A 26,107-nucleotide genomic window follows, 5' to 3' on the forward strand; every position below is an offset into this window, starting at 1 on the left:
TCTGTACTTAATTGTACTGGATCTGAGGCGGGTATATCTAGCTATCAGACTGCTGCGAGCCCCTGTTTCATAGACCGAGACTTTCACGGTGAGTTGCTCCCTTTCAGTTCAGTTCAGTAGCTTGATGAGGTCTTTCTTTACTTTTGCTTTCTATTCTATCCCGGACAGTAGGATAGTATTATTTTTTTGTACATTCTACTAGTTGCCCACTACTTGTGACACCAGGTCTTGGCACACACATTAGTAGACAGTTCTTTTGGGTTGTATAATTATTATTACATATTGCTTATCATTACCTGTTTTAATTGCAAACTAAGAAATGTTGAAACCGATTTGGGTAAGTAAAATAGGAATTTACTAATACTTCCACGTTGGCTTGCCTGACAACGGTGTTGGGCGCCATCACGACCCTTAGTGGATTTTGGGTCGTGACAACATGGTATCAGAGCACTAGGTTCACGTAAGTTTCACAAGTCATGGGCAAACTTAATAGAGTCTTGCGGATCGGTACGGAGACGTCTGTATTTATCTTCGAGAGGTTATAGGGTGTTAGGAAAACTACTCTTTATTCATTTCCTATCGTGTAGTGGTTGTTATGCTAAATTTCCCTCTTCTATTCTCTCACAGATGGTGAGGACACGGACGACTGATGTTCCAGATCCGGGCGGAGCTGCTCCCCTGTTTCTAGAGGCCGAGGCAGAGGCCGGGGGAGGGCACCGGCCCGAGGTAGGGGATGAGGGCGTCCCAGCGTTATCCCAATAGTACTACCAGCAAATCCCACGGGAGATCCTATCATTAAGGAGCAGGGCGAGGTGCCCACAGCTGAGCCCACCCTGGCGAACTTTATGATAGCACCGAGATTCTAGAAGGTCATAGGCTGCATACTGCGGTTCATGGATTCTATGACTCAGGCTGGTTTATTTCCAGCAGATCCAGCTACATCACAGGTAGGAGGGGGAGCACATACCCCTACTGCTCAGGCTCCTGGACATGCAGCTGTAGTGTATCAGACTTCGGGTGCACTACCTGCAAATGGGGCTCCGCTAGTTGCTGCAGTGGCACCCCAGCCCAGACCAGTTGCGGATGGTGATCCGCAAAAGTTATTGGATAGGTGAACTAGGCTTTACCCTCCAGTCTTCGGGGGCGAGTGTCATGAGGATGCCCAAGACTTCATAGATAGGTGCAGGGAAAAACTGCACAACATGAGGATATTGGAGTCGCATGGAGTTGACTTCACTATTTTTCTGCTTGAAGGTAGGGCCCGCAGATGGTGGCAGTCCTATGTTCTAGGCAGGCCAGCAGGTTCTCCTCCCATCACTTGGGGTTAGTTCGCACAGTTGTTCTTGGATAGGTACATTCCACCCTCTAAGAGGGAAGAGCTACAATATCAGTTTGAGCATCTTGAACAGGGTCAGATGTCTGTGACCGATTATGAGGTGAAGTTTTCTAAGTTGTCTCGCCATGCACTCATGAGACTTCCCACAGATGCAGAGAGAGTGCAGAGATTTGTTGCGGGGTTACACCCTAGCATTCGATCTGGCATGAACCGAGAGGTGGAGATGGGTACTGAGTATCAGCTAGTGGTGGAGATTGCTCGCAGGATTGAGGGATATCGCCAGAGGGGTAGAGAGCAGATGCAGCAGGATAAGAGGGCTAGATTCTCCGGATAGTTCAGACGTACCCCGACTAGGGGTAGAGGTCAGTTTGGGAGGGGTCAACCTAACATGCTCCCATATTCATCACCATCGTCTGCTCGGGGTGCTCCAACGCGTCTTTATTTCAGCGCCATGTCAGGGCTCGTATCACCGGCCAGCTATTCAGGGTTCCTCCAGGGGGTATTCAGGTCCTCAGGGCTCTTGTGATCCTTATTTCAATGCTATGCCAGAGAGTTCATACGTCCACCGGCTATTCAGGCTTCTTCCAGTGGATCTACAGGCCATTAGGGTCAGCCATCAGGATAGCAGGCCGTCGCACCGCGGGGTTGTTTCGAGTGCTGAGATCTTGGACATATGAGGAGGTATTGCCCTAGCTTTCGGAGCAAGGCAGTATAGCAGGGTCAACAGCCTATGATTTCAGCATCGGCTGCCCCACCACCTAGAGGTGGAGGGCAGACGGGTAGGGGCCATCCTAAAGGTGGAGGCCAGGCAGGGATAGGTCAGCCAGCTACTGCTCAGTCCGGTGGAGGCCAGCCAGCCGGCGATCCAACCAGATTCTATGCCCTTCCGGCTAGGCCAGATGCATTGGTCTCAGATGTCGTCATCACAGGTATTATTTCGGTTGGTGGTAGGGATGCTTCGGTATTATTTGATCCAGGGTCTACTTATTTATATGTATCATCTCTGTTTTCTCATTTCCTGGTTGTTTCTCCTGAGCCTTTGGACATTCCTATTCATGTGTCCACCCTTGTGGGCGATTCCGTGGTTGTGGATCAGATCTACCGGTCCTATGTGGTCACATTATGTGGTTTTGAGACTAGTGCAGATCTCCTGTTGCTTGATATGATCGACTTTGAGATCATCCTGGGCATAAATTGGTTATCCCTATATCACGCCGTCCTAGATTGCCATGCCAAGACTATTACTTTAGCGATGCCAGGGTTGTCGAGGTTAGAGTGGAAGGGTTCCACAGTTGATACATCTAGTCGGGTAATCTCTTTCCTGAAGGCTTGGCAAATGGTCGAGAAGGGGTGTTTGGCTTATTTGGATTATGTTCGAGACACCACCGCAGAGTCTCCGACGATTGATTTAGTTCCAGTAGTCTGAGAGTTTGCCGATGTGTTTACTTCTGATCTTCCTAGCATGCCACCGGATCGTGAAATTGATTTCTGCATTGATTTGGCTCCAGGCACCCAACCTATATCTATCCCACTGTACTGTATGGCTCCGAAGGAATTGAAGGAGCAGCTTGAGGAGTTGTTAGTAAAGGGGTTTGTTAGACCCAGTGTATCGCCTTGGGGTGCACCAGTGTTATTTGTGAAGAAGAAGGATGGAACTATGCGGATGTGCATTGATTACCGCTAGTTAAACAAAGTCACCATAAAAAACAAGTATCCATTGCCTCGTATCGATGATTTGTTCGACCAGATGCAGGGTGATAGGGTGTTCTCCAAGATTAACTTGAGGTCAGGGTATTATCAGCTGAAGATACGGGACTCGGATGTTCCGAAAACTGCATTCCAGACTAGTTATGGCCACTATGAGTTCCTGGTGATGTCCTTTGGCTTGACTAACACCCCGACAACATTCATGGACTTAATGAACAGGGTATTCAGGCCTTACATTGATTCATTTTTCGTCATCTTCATTGACGACATCTTGATATACTCTCGTAGCATGGGGGAGCACGAACAACATTTGAGGGTAGTGCTTCAGACCTTGCGAGAGCAGAAGCTATATGCTAAGTTCTCCAAGTGTGAGTTCTGGATAGAGTCAGTGGCATTCTTGGGGCATATTATGTCAGGAGAGGGTATTAAGGTGGACCCCAAGAAGATTAAGGCAGTTTAGAGTTAGCCACGTCCTACTTCGGTGACCGAGATTAGGAGTTTCCTGGGATTAACAGGTTATTACAGACGATTCGTGCATGGCTTTTCATCTATTGAATCACCTCTGACTAGATTAACCCAAAATGGTGCTCCTTTCCATTGGTCCGATGATTGTGAGGCGAGCTTTCAGAAGCTCAAGACAGCTTTGGCTACAACACCAATTCTTGTGTTGCCTTCCGGTTCAGGGATGTATACGTATATTGCAATGCTTCGCGCGTTGGATTGGGATGTGTATTGATGCAGGAGTGGCAGGTTATTACCTATGCTTCGCGCCAGCTGAAGGTTCATGAGAAGAATTATACTGTGCAGGATCTAGAGTTGGCCGCGATCGTTCATACTCTTAAGATATGGAGGCATTATCTGTATGGGGTTTCATGTGAGGTTTATACGGATCATCGCAGCTTACAACATTTGTTCAAATAGAGGGATCTTAATGGTGGCTTGAGTTATTGAAGGATTATGACATTGCCATTCTTTATCATCCGGGCAAAGCTAATGTGGTTGCGGATGCCTTAAGCAGGAAGGCAGAGAGTATGGGTAGCTTGGCATTCATTCCAGCGGAGGAGAGGCCACTAGCTTTAGACATCCAGTCCTTGGCTAACAGACTTGTGAGGTTGGATATTTCAGAGCCCAGCCGAGTTCTTGCGTGTGTGGTTGCTCAGTCTTCAGTATTGGGGCAGATCAAGGCCCTACAGTTCGATGATCCACATTTGGTTGTTCTCATAGAGACAGTGCTTCAGGGAGGTGCCAAGGAGGTTTCTATTGGCGAGGATGGTGTTTTGCGACTCCAGGGTCGTCTATGTGTTCCTAATGTTGATTGTCTGAGGGAGAGGATTCTAGAGGAGGCACACAGTTTGTGGTATTCCATTCATCCGGGAGCTACGAAGATGTATCGTGACTTGAGGCAGCATTATTGGTGGCGGAGGATGAAGAAAGACATAGTGGAGTATGTAGCTAGGTGTTTGAATTGTCAGCAGGTCAAGTATGAACACCAACGGTCGGATGGCCTACTTCAATAGATGCATATACCAGAGTGGAAGTGGGAGCGCATTACCATGGATTTCATAGTTGGGTTGCCCCGAACATTGCAAAAGTTTGACTCAGTATGGGTCATTGTTGATAGGTTGACCAAGTCGGCCCACTTTATTTCGGTGGTGACTACTTATACAACAGAGAGGTATGCTCAGATCAACATTCGGGAGATAGTCCGATTGCACGGTGTGCCTGTTTCCATCATATCAGATAGAGGCCCTCAGTTCACTTCGCATTTCTGGAGAGCTGTTCAGGGTGAGTTGGGTACCCGCATGGAGCTTAGCACGACATTTTATCCACAGACTGACAGGCAGTCGGAGCGGACAGTTCAAATTTTGTAGGACATGCTCAGAGCATGTGTGATTGACTTTGGAGGGTAGTGGGATCAGTTATTGCCCTTGGCGGAGTTTGCATACAACAACAGCTATTAGTCCAGCATAGAGATGGCTCAATATAAGGCTTTATATGGTTGATGTTATCGTTCTCCTATCGGGTGGTTTGAGCCTGGTGAGGCTAGGTTATACGGTATAGATTTGGTACAGGATGCTTTGGACAAGGTAAAGTTGATTCAAAAAAGGCTTCGCACAGCTCAGTCCAGACAGAAGAGCTACGCGTATCAGAAGGCGCGTGATGTATCATTCATGGTTGGCGAGAAGGTCCTCTTAAAAGTCTCGCCAATGAAGGGCGTTATGAGATTCGGGAAGAAAGGCAAGCTGATCCCAATGTTTATTGGCCCATTTGAGTTGTTGAGGCGAGTTTGGGAGGTTGCTTACGAGCTAGCTTTACCCCCCAGCTTATCGGGAGTTCATCCGATTTTTCATGTATCGATGCTTCGGAAGTATCATGCCGACTTGTCCTATGCGTTAGACTTCAGTACTATTCAGCTGGATGAGAGTTTAGGTTCTGAGGAGGAGCCAGTTGCCATTATTGATAGATAGGATCACCAGTTGAGGTCCAAGAGGATTACTGCGGTGAGGGTCCAGTAGAGGGGCCAACCAGTCGAGGAGGCGACTTGGGAGTGCGAGGAGGATATGCGGAGCAGATATCCACATTTATTCAATAGCTCAGGTACTTTTCTATGTCCGTTCGAGGACGAACGTTTGTTTAAAAGGTGGAGAATGTAACGACCGGACTGGTCGTTTTCCCTTTTGGAACCCCGTTCCCTTAAATAAAACTTCCTGCGCTTGCTTTAGGTAATTTATGACTTGCGGGGATGGTTGGTTCGGAATTTGGAAGGGTTTGGAGTACAATATGCCCATTTGATTCCTTTGGATTTCCTTAAAAATGGCTAAGTTTGACTTGGTCAATATGTTGAGCAAACGGGCCCGAATTTTTGATTTGACAGTCCCCGAGGGTCCGTAGGAAAATATGGGACATGGGCGTATGCCCAGAATCGAATTCCGAGGTCCCTAGCCCGAGAAATGAATTTTTATTAGAAATTGTTAAACTAAAATTCAAAGGATTTAAAGAAACTAATTAATGATTGATTTCATAGGTATCAGGCTCGTATGTTGGTTCCGAAGCCCGGTACAGGTCCGAAATATCATTTAAGACTTACCCGCAAAATTTGGTGTCAATCCGAGTAGTTTTAGGGCATTTTGGCTCGTTAGAGGAAAATTAAGAACTAAGTTTGATTCATTTGGTTTTAGGGGGTGATTCTTAGATTTAGCATTGTTTCGGGCGTTCCGAAGGTTCGAGTAGGTTCGTCTCGTGATTTCAGACTTGTTGGTATGTTCGGGCGGGGCCCCGAAGCCCCGATCATCAATCCAACGAAGCTCGAGTGAAGTTGAAATTTTCGAGAAGTGCTGAAGCTGCTGCTTCTGTCATAACCGCACCTGCGGTTGGTGGACCGCAGGTGCGAGACCGCAGATGCGACCCAGGGAAAGCCAGACTAAACCGCAGAAGCAGATCCGCAGACGCGGCCTCAAGATCGCAGAAGCGGTCCCAGCCCTTTTAGCGCATTTCGTAGATGCGGTCCCCTGACCGCAGAAGTAGAAATCGCAAAAGCAGTGAGCTTCATTTAATACGGGTTCTAAGTCATTTTTGACACTTTTCACTCCGCCATTGATGATTTTGGGAGCTTTTGGAAGAGGGCTTCTACTTGGCATCTTGAGGTAAGCTTACCCCACCTATTCTTAGTTTAACACTTGTGTTTTAGGTAGATTAAACACTAGGATTAAGGTAAAATCATGGGTTAGAACTAGACCAAGGGTTTTAATAAAACTTAGATTTTACCACGAAATTTGTTGCGAAATGAATTACAGATCATATATTATTGATCCTTAGGTTATAGAGAACAACTTCCTTCGAAAAATTTCGGAATTCGGGCATGTGGGTCCGGTGTCGGATTTTAGGAAACTCGTGTTAAGTGTTGGAAAATTGCTTAAATAGCTAGAATACGATCTTGTGAGCTTATATTGATTAGTTCCTACCTCATTTAACTAGTTTTGGATTGTTCAGCTCCAAATTGAGGGTTTGAGCTCGTTCTTGGCATTGGAAGTATACTTTGGAGCGAGGTAAGTCTCCTTTCTAACCTTGTAAGAGGGAATTGTCCCCATAGGTGTAACAATTGAGTAATTTGCTACTAAATGCGGGGACTACGTGCGCACGAGATAACGAGAGTCCGTCCGTAGCTACTATTATGTTAATTGTCGGGGTATCCTAGGACCCACATCATGCTATATTTGTGAGTGTCTCTATATTTTCTTGCTAATGTGATCACTTAGGATATGCTCGAGGCTTGGAAAGGGATATAAGTGAGCATATATACTTGTTGAACCCTTGTATAAATTTATTTGAATTTAATTGCGACTTCGTGTGTTTCCTTGATATTATTTGATATTTGTGGATCGGGCCGATCGTCTCGGTATAAATAGATGCATCTATGGTTCGCGCCATTCGACTCTCTGGCAGTGCACAGTTTATTTTCTGTTGGATCGGGCCGTCGACCTCGGCATATTGTGCGCATGATATCTATGTGAAATCTTATCCATGACTTGACCGACTAAATATTTGAAATGTAAATGGCTAAGTAAAATATTTAAGAACATGACATATTACCTCTTGCTACAAACTATTGATTATTTGTGATTTCCATGCTTAGTGTAACACTTCATTGTATTTTTTGACCTTAGTAAGTATCAAGTCGACCTCTCGTCTCTACTTCTTCGAGATTAGACGGGATACTTACGGGGTACATATTGTTTATGTACTCATACTACACTTTTGTACTTAATTGTACAGGATCTGAGGCAGGTATATTTGGCTATCAGACTGGTGCGCGCCCCTGATTCATAGACCGAGACTTCCACGGTGAGCTGCTCCCTTCCTGTGCCGTTCAACAGCTTGATGAAGTCTTTCTTTACTTTTACCATCTATTCTATCCCGGATAGTAGGATAGTATTATTCTTTTGTGCATTCTACTAGTTGCCCACTACTTGTGACACCAGGTCTTGACACACACATTAGTATACAGTTCTTTAGGTTGTATAATTATTATTAAATATTGCTTATCATCACCTGTTTTAATTGCAAATTAAGAAATGTTGTAACCGATTTGGGTAAGTAAAATAGGAATTTACTAATACTTCCGCGTTGGCTTGCCTGATAATGGTTTTGGGCGCCATCACGACCCTTAGTGGATTTTAGGTCGTGACAGATAGTGTCCTTAAGGATATTTTGCCCATATCGTGATAAATAATATTAGGCGTATCCCCCAAAATTTAACAAGCTCTTCTAATGTAACTAGGAGCAAAAACAACAAAGTTTAACATGAAGAAAACCCAACACAAAAAAAGGGAAGATAAGTTTTTAGCTTTGTTATTTTCACTACTCTCAAAAAATGAAAACAACAAAGTATATATAGTCCAAAACTTCACAATCTGATGAAAAAAATACGTTAACAATCAAAGCAATACATTAAAAACTTTTCTGTTGCAAAAATAATCATAAAGACAATGTGATAGACCACAACGTATAATAGATATCATTAACTGTCGGATTTCAAAATCTGTTACAAAAGTAACCCATGAGATAATGTGATAAAACCGTTAACAAATAACGTATAATAACTACTATCACTTAATTGTCAGATTTCCATTCAAATGAATTCAAACTAAATAAATTAGTGTTACAAATTTATTAAAATTATTACTATAATAATGACCAATTAATATAACGGCAAAGGGCTAAATATACCCCTCTATTTTAAAATATTATTTACATGTACCCTTCATTATATTATTGGGCTATTAATACCCCTACCGTCATACTTTGGAACAAAATACTCCTATTGTCATACTTTGAAACAAAAATACCCCTATTTTGGATGGAGTGCTATGTGGCAACACCAGATTAAAACGACCCATTTTTTTTTACCGATCCGTTTTTAAAAAAACCCACAACCCGACACCTATTTTCATTTATTTCCAATTTTTTTTTAAATTTCAGTTTTTAAAAAACGAAAATATTTTTTTTCTATTTTTACAAAAAAATTCAGTGTATACAAATTTGTTTTTTCAGTTTTTACAGAAAGAAAATCTTTAAAAAAAATGAAAAAAATGAAAAACAAACATTTTTCAAAACAAATTTGTATAAACTGATTTTTTTGGTAAAAATAGAAAGAAAAATATTTTCGTTTTTTAAAAACTGAAAACATTATTTTCAACAAAATATTTTCGTTTTTTGGAAAATATTTTTTTTCATTTTTTTCATTTTTTAAAAGAATTTTGTTTTGTAAATACTGGAAAAACAAATTTGTAAAAACAGATTTTTTTTTGTTTTTAACAAAATATTTTTGTTTTTTAAAAACTGAAATTTAAAAAAAAACTGGAAAAAATGAAAATAGGGGTCGGGTTGTGGTTTTTTTTAAAAACGGATCGAGTTAAAAAAGAAATGGGTCGTTTTAATCTGGTGATACCACGTGGCACTCCATCCAAAATACGAGTATTTTTGTTTTAAAGTATGACAATAGGGGTATTTTTATTCCAAAGTATGACGGTAGGGGTATGGATAGCCCAATAGTATAACGAAGGCTACATGTAAACAATATTTGAAAGTAGAGGGGTATATTTAGCCCTTTGTCGTTAATATAATGGTGTGAAAATGAATCTAGACATAGTTTTGGAATATTTCTTTTTGAGATAATAAAAGTATTTTTCTATCATGTTTTACATGAAATAACTCGTTAGAAGCCGTTTTTTATATCCTAGATGGATTAGTAAAATTTTATAATCATTTTTAGAAAGAAAAAAACGTCCAAAAGGAGCTTTGGCACAAATAATACCTTTTACGCGTTAAAATAATTAAATTATAAATCTAATTCACATTAAAATAACTAGATTTTAAAATCGTCGGGGGCTAGTAGCAATTTTACATTAATTATTTGATGGTGACACAAGAACAAAATGAAGAAAAGGGAAACAACTAGAGGTGTTCACGGTTCGGTTTGGCCGGTTTTTGATTAAAACCAAAACCAAACCAATTTAATCGATTTTTAAAATTTTAAAACCAAAATCGAACCAAATTACATACAAACCATCGGTTTGGTTGTTGTTGGTTTGGTTCGGTTTTTCGGTTCCTAATAAGCTAATGATAAGTCGATAATAGTAAAACAACACTAGACAACAATCTGAAAATAATTTGCTAAATTTATGCTTTTTTATATATTTATTTCGGAACTGAAAGTTTATTTACCTATTTATACGAAAAAAAATGAACAAAAAACAAACTAAAAGTTTACTTTCTCAAGCTTTAGCTACTATAGTCTTGCAATTTGAGTTTGCTTTCTTTACTCTTGTGGTAAATTTTTTTTTCTAACTCTTTATTAGGAAAAAGTATGTGTGTAGGTTAGAGAATTAGATTCTCTTAAGGAAAAGAAAATTGGCCCGATTCCTATTCTTTTGGGTTTAGGCAATCTTTTAAGATATAAGTAGGATAAATCAAAATTCAAAATAATAATTAAAATGCATAAAGTATTTAAAATTATTTACCAAAAGATATTATATCATATATCAATAATTATTCATATTTTTATATAACTAATCGGTTCGGTTCGATTTTTTCGGTTTTTTATAATAAAACCAAAACCAAACCAAATATTATCGGTTTTTAAAATTTAAAACCAAAACCAATCCAAATCCAGAAAAATATCGGATTACTTAATCGGTTTGGTTCGGTTTTCGATTTGGATCGATTTTCTGTCAAACCGTGAACAACCTTAGAAACAACTTTAGCTTTCCGAGTAAAACGGCTAATTTTTTGGGTAATGACGTTAGAATATTGGGGGACAACTAGTCTTTCTAGATTAATAGCATAAAGGAAGTTTAGGGTGTGTTTGGTATGAAGAAAAATATTTTGCGGAAAATATTTTTCAATTTTCTCATGTTTGGTTGACCTAAATATTTGGAAAATATTTTACTCATGAACTCATTTTCCTCCAATTGGAACTCCTTCTCAATCTTCCACACCCTATTCTCCATCCCCACCAACCCCCATCAACCCACCCCACACCCCACACCCCACCTCCACCCACCCATTCTCGCCCCACCCCAACCCTACCCCCGCCTCACTCCCCCACCTAAATAAAATTATTAATAGTATGTTCTTTTCATGTTATGGATAGATTTTCTTTTTCATTTCCACAAATGATTATTATTTTCATGATATAAAAATGTTTTTTTTTTCATTTTAACAACAAAAGTACTTTCTTTTCATGTAAAAAAAGTATTTTTTTTTTCATTTCAACAAAACAAGTAGTTTCTTTTCATGATGTAAAAAAATATTTTTTTTCCATTTCAACAAAATGAGTATTTTCTCTTCATGATGTAGAAAAAATATTTTCTTTTATTTCAATAAAATGAGTATTTTATTTTCGTATTGTAGAAAGAGTACTTTCTTTTTCAACCAAAAAGAGAGTATTTTCTTTTTAGTTATGGAGCATATATTTCAATGTTATTGTTTCGTAAAAAAGTAAACAACAAATTAGTTCCTTTGGGTTTGTGTTAATTTTTAGAGACTTGGGAGGGGAGGGGGTGATGAGAGTAACATAAAAAAATATTTTCCTAAAAAAGTTGATGAGTTCATAGTACCTTAGCTTTATGTTTTGATGATCTAACAAATTTACTGTCAAAGAACCAGATAAGGAATCTGACACACTTAGTACACAACTCAAATCAATGGACTCTAACTAATGTGAGTTGCTATGACTTCAGAAGATAGAGAATCAATATAGGGCCCTGATACTCTTGAGTTTCCCTGATAGTAGTACGAAGTCAACTGTCTACAGCTGGAAAGTGACTGCCTATACTGGACACAGAAACAGTGCAGCACAGTTCAACAGTCACTTTATATTGACCTACCAAGTGATTACATCATTCAAGTGATGTCATCCATGTTGTATTAAAATTAAACATTGCAACAAAACATCACTTGTGTCACACCCTTTTTCTACCCCAAAAAGATATGTGTGTTATTATATGGATTTGTGGGTTAAAGCGTTTTTTCAATTAAAGTGACAATTTTGAAATATGAATTATTTTTCTTATTCAGAGTCGCCACTTGGAATTGACTTTTTGGTGTTACAAGTCACCTTTTATCTGAATCCCTAGTCAAAGGAAGGTTTGACTCTTTGTTATTGGTCTGCAAAAATAAAGTTCGGATAAAAAATTCTGTTGACCGGGACAAGGTGTAAGGCATTCCCCGAGTCTCGTGGTTCTAGCACGTCATGTCACTAAGATTTGAACCTTTTCATCAAAGTTATATAAGATTTGAACCTTATCATCAAAGTTTTTCAACCTTTTGCTTATCCTCAGAGTGTTTTTTCTCGATTCAATTCAAGATTAGACAAGCTTTCTAAAATCTAGCCAAAAACTTCCCATGCATGTCATGTCACTAAGATTGGCGTGAAAAGAACTATATATGCAAAATAACCATACACAATGGATTAAAACGACACAAAATGAAAAGTTGCATTTTATTGATTAAAGGATAGAGAGGTTTGATGACAAGACAAACAAACAACATCTGGATCACAACCTCAAAATAATCCGGATGATGGAAATTATGAAAAAATAAGTTACCAAGACTCCTTACCAGCAAGGCGGGGAGTGGCTTTCCAGCATTTTTTCTCTTTTCCTTTTTTTTTTTTTTTAAAATAAATTGACCTAGCTCCTATTTTATGGTGGCATGGATCTTTGACTCTTTTTATTGGACTTTGGCTCTATAGTTGATTCCAAAAGAGGGGGGCCAAAGAAAAATAAAACAGGCTCAAAAGGGGTGACGAAGGGTATAAAGTATTTAGGTAGTAGAAAAAAGGGCCTCCCAGCCTCAAGAATATCAAACATTATATTCTTCTCAGGCTCGACATTGATGGACATGATTGTCTTCTTGGTTTTGTCAGTTGTATAGTTCCATAGTCAATATCTTGCTCGCAACAAATGACTTTTGATAATTTGGAGCCACATTTTCTTAGCCTTTGTCCTGATGTGTAATGATGCACATCAGTACCAGCTAATCCATTTTAAATTCCCTGGGATGCACCTTCTTTGTGTATTTGGGTCACCTTCCCTGATATGATTAGATTATGCAGGCCATGGAAAAAAGCCTTTCACCGATTAGTCCAATCAGGCTTCAAACTTTCAATTATCCTTAAGCCGACATTCATGATAGGTTTGAGATAAATATCTTTAACCTCTACGGGTATGACTGTTTTGGTTCCACGTGACACATGCTTATCATCAAAGTTTTTCAACCTTTTATTTATCCTCTGAGTGTTTTTTCTCGATTCAATTCAAGATTAGACATGCTTTCTAAAATCTAGCCAAAAGTTTCGCATGCATGTCATGTGACTAAGATTGGCGTGAAAAGAACTATATATGCAAAAGAACCATACACAATGGATTAAAACGACACAAAATGAAAAGTTGCATTTTATTGATTAAAAGATAGAGAGGTTTGATGACAGGACAAACAAACAACATCTGGATCACAACCTCAAAATAATCCGGATGATGGAAATTATGATAAAATAAGTTACCAAGACTCCTTGCCAGCATGGCGGGGAGTGGCTTTCTAGCATTTTTTTCTCTTTTCCTTTTCTTCTTTTTTTTTTAAAACAAATTGACCTAGCTCCTATTTTCTGGTGGCATGGATCTTTGACTCTTTTTTTTTGGACTTTGGCTCTATAGTTGATTCCAAAAGAGGGGGGTCAAAGAAAAATAAAATAGGCTCAAAAGGGGTGACTAAGGGTATAAAGAATTATGTAGTAGAAAAAAGGGCCTCCCAGCCTCAAGAATACCAAACATTATATCTCTTCTTAGGTTCGACATTGATGGACATGATTGTCTTCTTGGTTTTGTCAGTTGTATAGTTCCATAGTCAATATCTTGCTTGCAACAAATGACTTTTGATAATTTGGAGCCACATTTTCTTAGCCTTTGTCCTGATGTGTAATGATGCACATCAGTACCAGCTAATCCATTTTAAATTCCCTGGGATGCACCTTCTTTGTGGATTTGGGTCATCTTCCCTAATATGATTAGATTATGCAGGCCATGGAAAAAAGCCTTTCACCGATTAGTCCTATCAGGCTTCAAACTTTCAATTATCCTTAAGTCGACATTCATGATAGGTTTGAGATAAATATCTTTAACCTCTACGGGTATGACTGTTTTGGTTCCACGTGACACATGCTTATCATCAAAGTTTTTCAACCTTTTATTTATCCTCTGAGTGTTTTTTCTCGATTCAATTCAAGATTAGACATGCTTTCTAAAATCTAGCCAAAAGTTTCGCATGCATGTCATGTCACTAAGATTGGCGTGAAAAGAACTATATATGCAAAAGAACCATACACAATGGATTAAAACAACACAAAATGAAAAGTTGCATTTTATTGATTAAAGGATAAAGAGATTTGATGACAGGACAAACAAACAACATCTGGATCACAACCTCAAAATAATCCGGATGATGGAAATTATGACAAAATAAGTTGCCAAGACTCCTTACCGGCAAGGCAGGGAGTGACTTTTCAATTATCAAGCACAACATTTAGCTACTAATTTGTGCATCAGCATCAAACAAGACCTTCAACAATTTTGATTGCCTTGCATTTAGTGGACATGCTCTTGACATTTTTCACCAAACCGTACCTATATTATTTATCATTGTAAATCATCCGAACAGTGCGTGCTTGGTCATGACGTTTAGGATGCCATTATCTTGGACTGCGATCATTCCTTCTTGAATCATCATTTCTATTTCCCTATTCAAAGCCCGACAATCCTCAATGCTATGCCCCTGGACATTAGAATGGTATATGCATCATACATCAGGGTCAAAGCCTTTTGCATATGGATCGGGAACATACCCTTGAAGTGTCTCAATCATGCTACAATGTTTTAGCCTTTCAAATAAACTTGTGTAGAATTCTACGATTGACGTGAAATTGTCCCTCTGCTTATGTTCCTTTTCGTACTCTTGTTTTGGACGAGGGTTGTAGGGTGATTGGGAGTTCTATTGTCGTAGACGAAGATATGTCAAAGATGGGGTCCACATCTATTGATGATTGGATGGTTTGGCATAAGACTGAGCATTGAATGTTGCATACTGTGGAGCGACTGAGCATCGTGGATCTGGGGGTTGAGATGCTCCCCTTTGGCCTCTTTTTGCCTGCGATGCCATCATGGCCTCCTCATCTTTCTTCTTTTGGTTAACAAGGATGTCCGACATATTCTGGATTTATTGGGTGGCTGCTTTGATAGCCGCTTGACTTATAATTTGGCAAGTATTGAGTTCACTCTCGACCATTTCTCCTATTTTGATTGCATCAGCAAAAGATCTGCCCATTGCGGACATCATATTTTGAAAATAATCAGGATCCTGAGCCTGAAGGAAGACAATGATTAACTCATGGTCATTCATGGGTGATTTAACTCTAGATTCTTGCTCTCTCCACCTAACGGCATACTCCATCAAGCTTTCAGTCGGCTTTTTTCTTCATATTGGACAAAGAATTGCGATCTGGCGCAATATCAATGTTGTACTGAAATTGTTTGATGAAGGCCAGGGCCATGTCATCCCAAACATGCCAGTAAGAGATATCTTGATCAATGAACCATTCAAAGGCTACCCCTACTAGACTCTCCCCAAAATAAGCCATCAGCAACTCTTCATTTCTTCCTGCAGCTTTCAGCTGGTTGCAGTACCTTTTGAAGTGGGCGATAGGGTCACCGTGTCCATCATATTTCTCAAATTTTGGGGTCTTGACCCCTTGTGGCAAATGGATGTGAGGGAACATACATAGATCACTCAATGAAATACTTTTGTGAGCACCTAGTCCTTGTATGTTCTATATGTTTTGCTCAAGACTTTTCACTTTTTTGGCCAACTCATCTGGCTCACCCATCTTGGCAGCTTTTTTAGTTTCTACAGGTGACTCGTACTGAGAAGTCTGATTGTATGGAGCCGAGACCCTGAAAGCCATGTTTGGAGAGTAGTATCTTCTATCACAAGCATGAGATGTCGACTCATTATTTGGCTTCGTCACAGGAGGTGGTGGAGGAATTGTATGCACAGGCACACCAGACACGACGAGAGGTGTATTCCTAATTGTAGAAGGCTGCACATTAGAGATACCAGGGCCGGCATGGAAGCTGTAGTTTGGCACATACCCTGGTGGTAGAATGTGATTGCTCGTTGCAATGATCGGTGGTTGAGTAGCCTGGGGTATGGTGGAAGTTCCCTCACGGGGACCATGAGCCGGAGGCTGACCAGAGACCCAAGCCTGATACACATCAGTCAGTTGATGTTTCAATCTTCTTACTTTCTCCGACTCTTGCTCAACCGATTGACCCTGAGGGTCGTCATTGACCAACTCGATTTCATCATTGTTAGCCATATCTACCTTTCCCTTAGATCTGGTAAAGTAATGATGTGCTGCCAGTTTTACCACAAACCGACTACATTAAGCTTACTATATAAGAGGCAACAAACGTGTTACGGTTAAGCATTTTACAAATACAAATCATACGTAAATATGCTATGCTCCTAACATTATCACCGTCTCTAACATGCTTTTGGAAGGCTTCGTGTTTCATTCCGGCTTATAAGGTCGCTGCTTATTGATGCTCTTATTTATTCCTCTCTTTTTTTGCTTTTTTTCCTTACACCTCGCCTTATTTTAGAGCCGTTGAAAAATATTTTGTTACGACCCGGATTTTCCACCCTCGGAAGTCGTGATGGCACCTACTGGTGAAAGCTAGGCAAGACAAATTATTTTAATTACTTAACCTTTTCTAGTTTTAAACCATTATCAGTGATGAGTAGATATCATGCAAACAGCGGAAATAATTAAGCGGAAGACAAAATCTGATAATTTATCTTAATACAAACTGCGGAAGTCTAAATACAACTCTACCCAGAATTTGGTGTCACAGTTTCATAGACGATCTAAGTATACTACATACAAGGTCTAAAAAAATAAAATAAAAGATACAGTGTCTCTGAAATAAGTAAAGGAAACAGGATAAAGGAAAGATAGGAGGTGACGCCAAGGCCCGCGGACGCCTGCAAGACTACCTCGGGTCGCCTGTTGGACTGAAGGTAGCAACCTTACTGTGGTATGAAGTCTACAAGACTAGGATCTGCACAAAAGAGTGCATAGTGTAGTATCAGCACAACCGACCCCATGTGCTGGTAAGTGCCTAGCCTAACCTCGGCGAAGTAGTGACGAGGCTAGGACCAGACTATCAAATAAACCTGTGCAATTATATCATAAATAGCGAAAATAGAAGCAGATAATTACAATTAAAATTGGGCAGGGAAAACATGCTTCGGGAAATAACAGATAACAACAGAATATCATGAGAATATAAAGAAACCAAAATCTAATTACTAAAAAGGATAAGGAAAACAAATGTAGAATTCACTTTCATTTCACATCTTGTTGCAGGCGTACAACCCGATCCCATTTCATGTCTCTCGTTGTAGGCGTACTACCCGATCCTATTTTATATATCTCGTTGCAGGCGTGCAACCCGCTCCCATTTACAAAGAATCCCGACAAGGAAACAATTATATTTCAACAACATCCCAGCAACGGAACAATAATATCAAGACAACATCCAGGCAATGGAACAATATTGGTAATAAAATCCTGGCAAGGGAACAATAATGATAATAACATGTGAAGCACAACAAACCACAACGGAGTCACAACTATTACAATACAAGACTCATGGGCATGCTTGATACCGACGTATAGATACTTGTCACCATGCCTATACGTCGTACTCCACAATTAGCACTTACCAAATAAGACACAACTTCTAATCCCTCAAGCTAAGGTTAGACCAAACACTTACCTCGATGCCACGAATACAATTCAAGCCTCAACTATCGCTTTACCTCTCGATTTCACCACCAATTCGCTCGTATCTATCCACAAGTTACTTAATTACATCAATAAACGCTAAATGAATCAATGCCAATGCATGAAAATAAGTTTCCCAAAGTTTTACCCAAAAAGTCAAAAATTGCCCTCGGGCCCACATGGTCAAAACCCGAGGTTCGAACCAAAACTCGATTGCTCATTCCCCCACGAACCCAAATATATAATTTGTTTTGAAATCGGACCTCAAATCGAGGTCCAAATCCCCAAAATTTGAAAAACCTAAGTTCTACCTAAACACCCAATTTCCCCCATGAAAATCATTGATTTTGAGTTGAAATCATGTGAAAAGATATTAATGATTGAAGAAAACGAGTTAAAATTGACTTACAAATGATTTGGAGAAGAAGTTTTCTTTGGAAAATCGCCCAAGAGAGTTTATGTTTTGAGAAGATGTGAAAAATGGTTGAAAATGCGTCTAAGTGTGAATTTACAGGTCTCTGATATCGCAATTGCGATTGCGAACCCTTCAGGATTCTGAGGCCTTCCCATTTGCTAACAAAATGTTGCATTTGTGACCACGTAAATTTTTCAGTCTTCTTCACATTTGCGATAGACATCTCCCAAACGCGAAATCGCATTTGCGATACAGGAGTCGCATTTGCGACTAAGGCAGTAGTTGGGGGGGAATCGCATTTGCGATGGATACCTTGCATTTGCGAGATAGTGCTGGCCTGGGCTAGTTTGCATTTGCAACATAGCCTTCGCAAATACGATCTCACATTTGCGAGCTAGGCTTCGCAAATGAGAAGCCTGCAGCCCTGCAATACACCAGTTCAAAATCTACAACATCCTAAGTCAAAATTCCACTCCGTGGCCTATCCAAAACTCACCCGAGCCCTCGACGCTCCAAACCAAACATGTACACCAACCTAAAAACTTATACGGACTTGCTCGTGCATTCAAATCACCAAAATAATATCAACAACTATGAATTTAGCATCAAAATCATGAAATTACTTAAGAACTTCAAATTTGCCAAACTTCTCAAATAAGGTCCGATTCACGTCATTTCAAATTCATTTCTTACCAATTTTTACAGGCTCAACTCAAATCATATATAAGACCTGTACCAGGTTCCAGAACCAAAATGGCCCGATACCAAAGGTTTCAAACACATTTCACTTTCAAAAATTCATAATTAATTCAGCAAAACAATTTCTTGCAAAAATTCATTTATCGGGCTTGGGACCAAGGAATTTGATTCCGGGAATACACCCAATTCCCATATTTTCCTACGGACCCTCCGGGACCGTCAAATCATCGGTCCAGGTCCGTTTACCCAAAATGTTGATCGAAGACAAATTAATTCATTTTAATGTCAAAATTCATCATTTTCCACAGATTTTCACATATTGGCTTTCCGGCTACGCGCCCGAATTGTGCACGCAAATCAAGGTAAGACAGAAAGAGGTTTTTAAATCCTCAGAACACAGAATTTATTTCTAAAACAAGTGATGACCTTTTGGGTCATCACATTCTCCACCTCTAAAATAACTGTTTGTCCTTTAGAGGACATAAGAAGAAAGTACCTGAGTCGGGGAAAAGATGGGGATAATGGCTTCGCATATCGGACTCGGATCCCAGGTTGAAGCCTCAGCAGGCTGACCTCTCCACTAAACACGAACAGAAGGAAAACTTTTTGATCTCAACTGACGAACCAGCTGGTCTAGAATAACTACTGGCTCATCCTCGTAAGACAAGTCCTTGTCCAACTGGACAGTGTTAAAATCTAACACATGGTATGGATCGTGGTGATACTTCTGAAGCATGGACACATGAAACACTGGATGCACGGCTGATAAGCTCGGCAGCAACGCAAGTCTGTAAGCCACCCTCCCACTCGATCAAGAATCTCAAACGGGCCAATGAACCTAGTGCTAAGCTTGCCCTTCTTCCTAAATCTCATCACGCCCTTCATAGGCGACACTCGAAGCAATACCCGTTCACCGACCATGAATGCCAAATCACGAACCTTGCGGTCAGCATAACTCTTTTGCCTAGACTGAGCTGTACGAAGCCTATCCTGAATAATCCTAACCTTGTCCAAGGCATCCTGAACTAGATCTGTACCCAACAACTGAGCCTCCCCTTGCTTAAACCATCCAACCGGTGACCAACACCGCCTACCATACAAAGCCTCATAAGGAGCCATCTGGATACCCGACTGTTAGTTGTTGTTGTAGGCAAACTCTGCTAAAGGCAAAAACTAATCCCATGAGCCTCCAAAGTCAATGACACAAGCTCGGAGCATATCCTCCAAAATCTAAATAGTTCGCTTGGACTGCCTGTCCGTCTGAGGATAAAACGCTGTGCTCAACTCAACCTGTGTGCCCAACTATCATTGAACTGCCTTCCAGAAACGTGAGGTAAACTGTGTGCCTTGGTCCGAAATGATAGGCACAGGCACACCATGAAGACGAACAATCTCCCAGATATAGATCTCAGCTAACCTCTCGGATGAATAGGAGACTGCCACCGGAATGAAATATGCTGACTTGGTCAACCTATCAATAATAACCCACACTATGTCGACCTTGGGAGTCCAACAACAAAATCCATAGTGATCCGCTCCCACTTCCACTCGGGAAGATCAATCCTCTGAAACAAACCACCAGGTCTCTGATGCTCGTACTTAACCTGCTGACAATTTAAACACCGAGCCACATACGCAACGATATCATTCTTCATTCTCCTCCACCAATAATGTTGCCGCAAATCCTGATACATCTTAGCGGCGCCCAGATGAATAGAGTACCGGGAACTATGGGCCTCCTCTAAAATCAACTCTCGGAGTCCATCCATATTTGACACACAAACTCAACCCTGCAATCTCAAAACTCCATCATCACCTAACCTGCTTGGCACCTCCGTGTTGCACCATGTCTCTAAGGACACATAAATAGGGATCATCATAATGTCAATCACGGATACGCTCTAATAAGGAAGAACGAGCGACTGTGCAAGCTAACACACGGCTGGGCTTAGAAACATCCAACCTCACGAACTGATTGGCCAAATCCTGAACATCCAAGGCAAGCGGTCTCTCACCGACTGGAATAGACGCAAGGCTGCCCATACTGGCTGACTTCCTACTCAAAGCATCGACCACCACATTGGCCTTTCCCAGATGATATAAGATGGTGATATCATGGTCCTTTAATAGCTCCAACCACCTTCTCTGCCTCAAATTCAGCTCCTTCTACTTGAACAAATACTAAAGACTCTTGTGATCATGAACACCTCACATGCCATGCCATACAGATAATGCCTCCAAATCTTCAACGCGTGAACAATGGCTGCCAACTCAAAATCATGAACCGAATAATTCTTCTCATGAATCTTCAACTACCGTGAAGCATATGCAATGACCTTGCCATCCTGCATCAATACTGCACCAAGTCCAATACGAGATGCATCACAATAAACTGTATAAGGCCCTGAACCTATGGGCAAAACAAACACTTGGTGCCGTAGTCAAAGTTGTCTTGAGCTTCTTAAAGCCCGCCTCACACTCGTCTGGCCACCTAAACTGGGCACCCTTCTGGTTCAACCGGGTCATTGGGGAAGCAATAGACGAAAACCCCTCCACAAACCGATGATAATAGCCTGCTAATCCCAAGAAACTCCAGATCTCTATAGCTGATGCTGGTCTAAGCTAGGTCTTGACTACCTCAATCTTCTTCGGATCAACCTGAATACCCTCTGCTGAGACAACATGACCCAGGAATGCAACTGAACTCAACCAGAACTTGCACTTTGAAAACTTGGCATACAACTGACTATCCCTCAAAGTCTAAAGAATCACTCTAAGATGCTGCTCATGCTCCTCCCGGCTATGGGAATAGATCAAAATATCATCAATGAAGACTATCACGAACGAATTCAAGTAAGGCCTGAACACTCGGTTCATCAAATCCATAAAAGATGCTGGGGCATTTGTCAACCCGAATGACATTACTAGGAATTCATAATGCCCGTACCGATTGCGGAAAGCTATCTTAGGGACATCGGATTCCCTAATCCTCAACTGATGGTAGCCAGATATCAAGTCAATTTTCAAAAATATCTTAGCACTCTGAAGCTGATCAAACAATCCTCGGCAATGGATATTTATTCTTGATTGTAACCTTGTTCAACTATCGGTAATCAATACAAACTCTCATCGATCCGTCCTTCTTCTTAACAAACAACACCGGCGCACCCCAAGGCAAAACACTAGGTCTAATGAAACCTTTTTCAAGCAAGTCTTGCAACTGCTCCTTCAACTCTTTCAACTCAGGTGGGGACACACGATACGGCGTGATAGAAATGGGTTGAGTGCCCAGAGCCAAATCAATACAAAAGTCAATATTCTTATCGGGTGGCATACCCGGCAGGTCTGAAGGGAATAACTCAGGAAACTCAGGAACAACGGGTACAAAATAAATAGAAGGAACCTCAGTACTAGAGTTACGAACATATGCCAAATAGGCCAAACACCCCTTCTCGACCATACACTGAGCCTTCATATAAGAGATAACACTACGGGTAGAATGACCATGAGTCCCTCTCCACTCTAAACGAGGTAAACTCGACAAGGCTAAGGTCACAGTCTTGGCATGACAGTCCAAGATAGAGTGGTAAGGTGATAACCAGTCCATCCCTAATATGACATCAAAATCAACCATGTCCAGCTGAAGCAAATCTACACGAGTCTCAAGACCCCCAATCACAACTATACATGAACGATGGACTCGATCTACCGTAATAGAATCACATACCGGTGTAGACAGATAAATAGGAGCACTCAAAGAATCACTAGGTATGACCAGATACGGTGAAAAATAAGACCACACATAGGAGTATGTAGATCCTGGATAAAATAAAACTAAAGCATCTCTGCTACAAACCATTACCGGTGATAACTGCATCAGAAGACTCAGCCTCGGCCATGGCTAGAAGAGCATAACATCGGGGATGGGCCCCACCACCCTGAACTACTCTCTGGGACGACCTGCTGTTGGCTGGCCTCCACCTCTAGCAGCCTAAGCTCTACCTCTAATACCCCTACCTCCACCTCTAGTACCTCTACCCCCACCTCTAGCTGGCTGGGAGGGTTGTGGAACACTCAGTTCCTGAACCATGGCACGGGAACCCTGCTACTAAGAACTGCTCGGTGCTCGAGGACAATATCTAGCAATGTGCCTCATGTTGCCATAGGTAAAACAAGCCCTCGGTTGTTGGGGCTGATGACCCTGGAAACTCTGAAGTGACGGTGCACTGATTGGAGCTGGTGGTGCACTATAGGTCTGCTGATCAGAATACTGTATATGAGAACCATGGCCACCTGAAGCACCGTGAGAAACCTGAAGTGTTGACTGAAAAGGCCTAGGAGGATGGCCTCTACCATACGAATCCCTGCCTCCAAATGAGGTACCAGTGAATCTGCTTGAATGATGAGGCCTCTTGTCAGACCCCTGACCACCTCCCTACGATAGAACCATCTCAACTCTCCTGGCCACATTAGTCAACTCCTGAAAAGAAATCTCACTCCCCGTCTCCTTGGCCATCTGAAGTCGAATAGGCTGGATAAGTCCCTCAATGAACATCCTCACCCTCTCTCTCTCTCGGTGGGAAGTATGATAAGAGCATGACGAGCCAAGTCGATGAATCTGGTCTTATACTGAGTAACGGTCATAGAACCCTGCTGGAGATACTTAAACTACCTCCGATAGGCCTCTCTCTGAGTAATAGGGAGAAACTTCTCCAAAAATAGCTGAGTAAACTACTCCCAAGTCAAAGATGGTGATCCGGCTGGTCTAGCCAAGCAATACTCTCCACCAAAGTCATGGTGGATCCAGACAAGCGAAAAGTAGCAAAATTGACCCCATTAGTATCCACTATCCCCATGTTCCTGAGAACCTCATGACAACTGTCTACATAATCCTAGGGATCCTCAGAAGATGCACCGCTAAAGGTAGTAGTAAAGAGCTTGGTGAACCTTTCCAATCTCCACAAAGCATCGCATACATAGCTGCTCCATCACCGATCTAAGCTACCACACCCAGCTGGGCCCACCAGAACTACCGGGGCCGAAACCTCATCATCAGAGTAACCTTGAGGCTCCGCTGCTGGTGTTGTTGCTCTAGGCTAAGCTCTGCCCCTACTTCGGCCTCTAGCACGACCTCGACCTTGCCCTCTTCCCCTCGTGGGAGTTGCTGCTGCGGGCTCGGGCTACTGATCAGTGGATGAGGAAGCGCGTGTTCTCTCCATCTACGAAATAACAGAGTAGAAATTCAATTAGTATTAAGAAACCAAACCGCACGACAGGAACGAATAAATGTGAAGTTTTTCCTAACTCTGTAGCCTCTGGGGATAAATACAGACATCTCCGTACTGATCCCTCAAACTCTACTAAGCTTGTCTGTGAACTGTGAGACCCATGTAACCTAGAGCTCTGATACCAACTTGTCACGACCCAGATTTTCCACCCTCGGGAGTCGTGATGGTGCCTACTGGTGAAAGCTAGGCAAGCCAAATTATTCTAATTACTTAACCTTTTCAAGTTTTAAACCATTATCAGTGATGAGTAGATATCATGCAAATAGCGAAAATAATTAAGCGGAAGACAAAATCTAATAATTTATCTTAATACAAACCGCGGAAGTCTAAATACAACTCTACCCAGAATTTGGTATCACAGTTTCACAGACGGTCTAAGAATACTACATACAAAGTCTAAAAAATAAATAAAAGATACACTGTCTCTGAAATAAGTAAAGGAAATAGGATAAAGGAAAGATAAGAGGTGACACCAAGGCCCGCGGATACCTGCAGGACTACCTCGGGTCGCCTGTTGAACTGAAGGCAGCAACCTCACTGTGGTCCGAAATCTACAAGACTAGGATCTACACAAAAGAGTGCAGAGTGTAGTATCAGCATAACCGACCCCATGTGTTGGTAAGTGCCTAGCCTAACCTTGGCTAAGTAGTGACGAGGCTAGGACCAGACTACCGAATAAACCTGTGCAGTTATATCATAAACAGCGTAAATAGAAACATATAATTACAAATAAAATTGGGTAGGGGGAACATGCTTCGCGGAATAACAGATAACAACAGAATATCATGAGAATGTAAAGAAACCAAAATCTAATTAATAACACGGATAAGGAAAACAAATGCAGAATTCACTTTCATTTCACATCTTGTTGCAGGCGTGCAACCCGATCCTATTTCATATCTCTCATTGCAGGTGTGCAACCCGATCCCATTTAATATATCTCGTTGCAGGCATGCAACCTGATCCTATTTTATATATCTCGTTGCAGGCGTGCAACCCGCTCCCGTTTCATATATCTCGTTGCAGGCGTGCAACCCGCTCCTATTTCATATATCTCATTGCAGGGATGCAACCCGCTCCCATTTTATATATTTACGTGGCAGCGTGCCACCTGATCCCATTTACAAATCAATAACAATCACAAAAGAATCCCAGCAAGGGAGAAATTATATTTTAAGAACATTCCGGCAACAAAACAATAATATCAAGACAACATCCTAACAAGCGAACAATATTGGTAATAACATCCCATCTAAGGAACAATAATGATAATAACATGTGAAGCGCAATAAATCATAACAGAGTCATAACAATTACAATACAAGACTCACGGGCATGGTTGATACCGAAGTATAGATACTCGTCACCATGCCTATACGTCGTACTCCACAATTAACACATAGCAAATAAGACACAACTCCTAATCCCTCAAGCTAAGGTTAGACCAAACACTTACCTCGATGCCACAAACACAATTCAAGCCTCAACTATCGCTTTACCTCTCGATTCCACCACCAATTCACTCGTATCTAGCCATAAGTTACTTAATTACATCAATAAACGCTAAATGAATCAATGCCAATGCATGAAAATAAGTCTCCCAAAGTTTTATCCAAAAATTGCCCCCGGGCCCACATGGTCAAAACCCGAGGTTCGAACCAAAACCCGATTATCCATTCCCCCACGAACACAAATATATAATTTATTTTGAAATAGGACCTCAAATCAAGGTTCAAATCCTAAAAATTGAAAACCCTAAG

At 41.2% G+C, this 26,107-nt stretch overlaps 1 pseudogene; it reads right to left on the minus strand.

Annotated features, from left to right (window-relative positions):
* Positions 1–15,130: 15,130 nt before the first annotated feature.
* LOC142180695 (uncharacterized) overlaps positions 15,131–26,107 on the minus strand; it is a 77,464-nt pseudogene continuing 66,487 nt past the window's right edge.

Source organism: Nicotiana tabacum, chromosome 5 (assembly GCF_000715075.1).
Source record: "Nicotiana tabacum cultivar K326 chromosome 5, ASM71507v2, whole genome shotgun sequence".
Classification (NCBI taxonomy): Eukaryota; Viridiplantae; Streptophyta; class Magnoliopsida; order Solanales; family Solanaceae; genus Nicotiana; species Nicotiana tabacum.